The sequence below is a fragment of the Arachis hypogaea genome, chromosome 18 (assembly GCF_003086295.3).
Source record: "Arachis hypogaea cultivar Tifrunner chromosome 18, arahy.Tifrunner.gnm2.J5K5, whole genome shotgun sequence".
Taxonomy (NCBI): domain Eukaryota; kingdom Viridiplantae; phylum Streptophyta; class Magnoliopsida; order Fabales; family Fabaceae; genus Arachis; species Arachis hypogaea.
The window spans coordinates 123983257-123990039 of NC_092053.1; positions in this window are offsets into that span (position 1 = coordinate 123983257).

Below are 6783 nucleotides of genomic sequence, written 5' to 3' on the forward strand. Positions count from 1 at the left end.
GTCGCCCTCCACCTGACAAAGATAGGCCCCTCGTGGATGGACCCCCATCACTGACTTCCTGGAAAATGGCAAACTCCCTAAAGACGAGAAGGAAGCTAAAGCGTTGAGAAGGGAGGCGGCCAGATATGCGATCATACAAGACCAACTATTCAAAAAGGGACTCAGCCAGCCCCTGCTGAAGTGCCTTCATCCCGACCAAACGGACTACGTACTCAGAGAAGTCCACGAGGGATGCTGTGGTCACCACATCGGGGGCAAAACCCTAGCAAGAAAGCTCATTCGAGCTAGATATTATTGGCCGTTGATGATGGTCGACTCAAAAGAGTTCGTAAAGAAATGTGTCAAGTGCCAAGAGAATGACAACTTCCACAAAGCGCCGGCAACCGAACTAAGCCTACTGACGTCCTCCCGACCTTTCGCACAATGGGGAGTCGACCTACCGGGACCTTTCCCGGTCGGCCCGGGACAAGTCAAATACATCATAGTCACTGTCGACTACTATACCAAATGGATAGAAGCTGAACCACTGGCAAGCATATCCTCAGCCAATTGTCGAAAGTTCATGCGGAGGCAGGTGATAACTCGATTCGGCATCCCGGAAGTCGTCATCTCTGATAACGGGACACAGTTCACCGACAAGAAATTTGTGAAGTTCCTCACCGGCCTGGGCATAAAGCAAAAATTCTCCTCAGTATAGCACCGCCAGACAAACGGTCAAGTTGAGGCCGCAAACAAGGTCGTCTTGCTGGGCCTCAAAAAGCGGCTGGACAGCAAAAAAGGTGCATGGGCCGACGAACTTGCCTCGGTTCTCTGGTCCTACCGGACGACCGAGCAATTGTCCACAGAGGAAACCCCTTTCTGCCTGACATACGGGGTGGACACAATGATACCCGTAGAGATCGGCGAGCCGAGCCCACGATTACTTCTGAAGAGAGTAGAGGAAGCGGTAGAAAAAGACCTGGCAGATGAGGCTAGGGAGATGGCCCATTTGTCAGAAATAGCGCTAAAGCAAAGAATGGCCCTGCGCTATAACACCAAAGTGCTCAAGAGAGAATTTGAGCAAAACGACCTCGTCCTACGGCGTAACGATATCGGGCTACCGACCCAAGGAGAAGGCAAACTGGCGGCGAACTAGGAAGGCCCTTACAGAGTCAAAGAAGTGATCGGCAAGGGTGCCTACAAACTGGAGAAGTTCGATGGAAGGGAGGTCCCGAGAACTTGGAATGCAAGTAACCTAAGAAGGTTTTACTCCTAGCTCAAGCGCGCCGGCCAGGCGATCTAACGAGCTTAATCATTTACCTTTGTACTCGCTATGGTAATAGACTTGTTTAATTACCGATTAATGTTTACTTGTCAAAAAATTACATCTCTACTGTTCTTTTTTCTACTTACACATCACACGACAACAAGTTCCACAACGCATTAAACGGAACCACGTTACGGCACCCCGGGACTGATCACCCCGGGAGCCACCTAAATTAAAGCCATAACAAACGGCTACAACGATAGCAAGGCCACGACCTGGCTTCGCCGAATTACCAACACAACGGTAAATAAACACGAGCGGAAAGCTCACACCGACAAAACGGTAACAAAACAAAACGAAAACGCTACCAAACAAGCAAAGAAGACGATAATCACAAGCCGACCAAGCGACTCTTAAAGTATGACAAAGTAAGCTCCAAAAGTTCTACAACAAAACCACAAATCCATACAAAAGCATAAGGTACAAGAGCTCATTTCTTGGGCATATCAACAATCTTGCCATCCTTGATTGTTTTGAAAACTCCAATTGCCGACGTGTCGAAGTCGGGAGCCACGATCTTCACCTGGGCCTTAAGGGCCTCCTCAGTCATGAAGATCACGCTCTTTCCCTGCTCCCTGGTCACCTTATGTTTCTTCTTAAACTCCTCAACCTCAGCTTGAGCGGCCTTAGCCGACGAGACGGCCACGTCACATTCCTTCTCCAAAGCCACCACCCGACCTTGCGCGGCATTAAGTTGGCTCTCCAGAGTCATCTTCCACTCGGTTAAATGGGACACGGTGTCATCGGAGGCCTTCAGCTTCTCCTCGGCAGACGCAGCTTTCTCCTCAACAGCCTTAAGCTTTTTCCTCGTCTCGGAAAGCTGTTCCTGAAGCGTTTCAACTTGAGCTTTGAATTCATTGTTGGCCTTGGCAGCAGTTTCGAGCTTCCTGCGTAGTGACTGCATCTCTGACAACTCGAACTCGGCCTTCCGAGCTATTACATCTCCGCGAAGAAGCATACGGTACATCCACCTCGCCTGCCTCGCAAGCTCGGAGCCGAGGAAGTGATCTTCCGTACTGGGGATCAGTTGGGAGTCTATGAAAGCCCCAGCGTCGAAGTTTCTTTCCATCACGGTGAGAGCTCCTTCAGGGCTGGAGGATGCCCTCTGCCTTTTGGGAGTGGGAATAAGCTTCAAGTCATCATCCTCTTGTTGAGTGGAGGACAAATACCCAATGCCGGCCGTCTCCTCGGGAATAAGGGAAGCATGCGCCCCGGCAGAGTTTTTGTCAGACATCTCGGTGTCACGAGGTGAAGGCACTGACTGATCCTTCTTCTTCTCAGAAGGGTTTTCTGGCTTCCCATCAACCTTCCCGTCGACTTTCTCCTCATCACTGTCCGCCAAGAAGGTCTTGTATAAACCCTCAAGCCCCGTCACCGAAGCAGACATCTCCACTGCAACGAATAAGCAAATATGTTAGTCGTGAAACCGGCACAACCAAGCGAATGAATAACAACGCAAAAATACAAGGCAAAACAACTCACAAATATAATTTCTGGCGACCTCCCGATCACCCATCAACAGGTGGGGATTCACATGATTCTTCCCAAAAACAGCCAACAACACGTCGGGAACCCTCCTGTCCACAACGGACATCCCCTTATAAGACACCTTAATAAATGTGTTAGATCCCGCCCCGAAGCTCCAGTACATCGGGATGAGGCGTTCCCCTTCTAACGACAGCCAGAAGGGGTGACGACCTTTGACCGAACGCACCTTAAAATACTTGTCTTTAAACCCATGATAAGAGTCCTCGAACAAGCCAAAGATCCTCCGACCCTGGGCAGATCAGAAGGACATGAACCCTCTCCTCGCTTTCCCCTCCTTCGAAGGATTCGTGAGGTTGAAGAAAAAAAGGAAAACATCAACAGATACTGGCAACTCCAGATATTCGCATACCATCTCGAAACAGCGGATGGAAGCCCAACTGTTTGGATGTAGCTGCGACGGCGCCACAAAGATCCGATTAAGGAGCGCCATTTGAAAAGCAGAAAATGGGATACGAACCCCCACTTGGGTGAACATGTACTTATAAAACCAGATCCAGTCGGGGACCCGAGGGGAATGGAAATTAAGCTCGTATTATTGTTCGTTGGGGGCAGGAACAAAGACGTCGTAGTTGGCCTCTTCATCAGTCCCCCCGCACAAGTACTCGCCTTGGTGGAACTCCGTTAGCTCCTCCTCGCCCATCTGGTTCGGGGAGTCCTTCACATCGGAAGTCACCCAGGCGTAGGGGTCGTAATTCACGGCGGAAGGGGAAGCTCGAGAAACGACGCGAGGCATACCTACAGTGGGGGTACCACTCAGTTAGTCTATGAGGTCGGGAGTCCGGAAAAAACCCAGAAACTACATTTAAACCTATTCAATAGCTAAGATCATGCATGGCTAAGGAAAAATTCAAACAAAAGCCTACCCTGGAATGGTAACCCCCTTTACGCACCTACTTGGCACTAAAGGCCATCTACCATACAAAACCAAGCAAACAACATATATGCAGAAGAACTAATGGCAAAGGCAAAATAAACACGAAGCGGAAAACAAAGAGATGAATGATTACCTGGATTAATTGCAAAGATTCGAAGGAGATGATTGGATGAGTGAATGCGCAAGAATGCAGAAACAACACTCTGGAAAACTCAAAGAAGGGGAAGATGAAGATGATTGGAGTGAAGAAATGAGAAGAAAACAAAGGAAAAACTGTTTAAAACTGCCACTCAAGGAGCGCAAAAGGCCTAGGGGCAAACAGTCTTTGCGCGTGGGGCTTTCAACCCATTATGAGCATTTAATGCTCTACGCGAGGAACGAGGCAACAAACGATTACCTCAGCAACGAACAGACACGCGCGCAAGAGGCACATCCCCTCCACGGGCGGCCGACCTGGCGACAACACACGAAAGAAGAGATAACACGCCACCAACGACCCTCACGGTTAGCGCTGGCGTGTTGGAGACACTATTACGGCCTGGCCCAAACCATTTGCGGGCCAGCCCGACCCGAGCACCACCCGACCCGAACGGTCAGAAGTGAGGCGCTCAGTCGCCAACCCGGACGCGCGTCCCTGACAGCTTTGCTACAGCTGTACGAAGGAAACATCGAAGAAGGTGGGCCTACCCCTGCAGGGCCTACCTCTGACACGGTATATATGGGGAAGGTCCTGCCCCTCCCCCAAGGTACGTCACATACCATTCATCCCTTTTTCGCCTGCACACTTTACTGACTAGAGCGTCGGAGTGTCTTTGCAGGTGACACCCCCCTCCTTACACGAAGTGCTCGGGACATCGTCTATTCCAACCCGGTGACTCACGACCAGGCGAGACCCCCCTCATCAACCAGGATACGAATCCGAATCGTCCGGTACCCGACCTACCGAACAATTTCAATATAGTCTCACTGTAAGATCAAAGTTAAATAATTAATGAAATATCCTACATGATAACAATACAAGGATAAAGTTGATAATCTAGAGAACAAGTACAAGCTCCAAAGACACAAAATCAACTGTGGATGCATCAATACATTTATTTATCATTCTCCTTAGTTCTATAGAAAATATTTTGATGGTTTCAGTGGCTAAGAGAAGGGGGGGGTTGAATCTTAGCCACCTTGCTTAGTAACACTTGCTGGCCTTTGAGATAACTTCAGTAGACTTTTTTTATTTTTGTCTCGTCACTAGCCACGAGACTTTTATTTTTATCTTGTCACTTGGTATGAGACTTTTCTTTTTGTCTCGTCACTTGGCACGAGATATTTTTCAGTTTGAGCTCCTATGCAATAGAAACAGAATTGGAGTAGAGAAGAGAGAAAATTACACCCAGATATATCCTGGTTCAGCTGCTAACTGCAGTGCAGCCTACATCCAGTCTCCATCACAACCATGATGGAATTTCACTATAATCTTCTTGATTACAGACTGTAAAGTGCTAACCCAACTTACAAGGGAATTCCCACATAATCATGAAACACAACATAGATGAACAAAGGAACTCTAAGACATCTATGGCTTTTTCTTTTAATTTTGCACTCTCTGCCTTTTTCCGCTCTATGACTTTTTTATACAAACCTCACTGTTTGCCTTTTTCCATGAGACTCAAGACATGACAAAATTAAACAGAAAAATACTAAATAGAATACATTGAAGGAGAAGAAAAACTGCTAGCTTAGGTAGCTATGAGAATCCTGTGCCTTGCACTCTCACTGCTTACTTCTAACTCCTTGCTCCAAACAGTGGCTGTTCTCCCTTTTTTTAGAAGAGAGAAGCCTCCACACTTGAAGCCAAAACCCAAGCCAACTTCTTCTTCTTCAAGAAACAGAACCGGTTCGGCCACACAGAGAGAGAAGAGATAACCATGCAAAACCCAACATGCAATTACCTCTAGTCCTTCCTTGGTCACCACTCTTCATCAATCCGAGCTCTCCATCCTTGGCTTGCTCTCCAAGATGGATTTCTGGCCCTTGATGCCTCATGATGATGATGACTTCATCTGCTTCAATCTCTGCCTCTACCATCACTTCGCCACTCTAGCTACTTCCTGTGGTGATTGAGCATAATCAATGACAAGTCACGCCTCCAAGAGTCTCTTTGCTGGCCGAATCTTCTTCCTTCTTTTTGAGCATGAAGAGCTCGAGATTACTTCACCAAATCTAATCATATTTGGTGAAAATCTCAGCCACAGCACACTTTTATTTTGTTATGTTTTCTTGCCATCATTGTGATGGTCTTGTAGCTTGCTCTTTCTTCAATTTGGTAGCTAAGTTTTGCTTTCATGGTTTCCTGTGTAATAATCGAAGAAGAGAAGCAAAAATGAGAAAGAGGAGAGAGAAATTTGAACACTAGCTAATGGGTAATGATAAAGTGAAATTAAAGTCCAACTTCTCTTGCATAAGGTAGCGTGTAGAGTTACTGAACCCATCAAATCAATTTCTCTCTCTCACATTTATGTTTCCAATGCTAGCAAATTAAATTTGAAATCCATCCAAAGTAAAGAAATGGGATCCGTGGGAAAGCATGAGGCAAATGATAACATTTGCTTTCCTGATGGATATTGGATCAAGCATTGGTTCTTGTAGCATCAAAATTAATTTGGGCTTGTAGCAATAATAGCTTCAATTTAGCCCAAATAAAACACAACATTGTTTCAGCCACTATGATCACAATTAGATTAATATCAAGGCTGAGTGTTCATAGGCATATTGGGCTTGCACCAGAATTTCATTTTCGGCCCAATATTAAAAACCTACAACAAAATTATTAATCAATATATATTAAATGAAAATCAAATTAATAATTTTATAATTAATTATTTTAATAATGTTTAGTCATCACAAATATTAATTTAGAGTTTTCCAAACTCATCAATCTCCCCCTTGATGACAAACATTATTAAAATTAGAATGGAAAGAAATTTAAAGATTGAGTAAAGAATACTCCCTTTGAATTTGAATTTCTCCCCTTTTCAAATTGTCACATGACTCTCCCTTA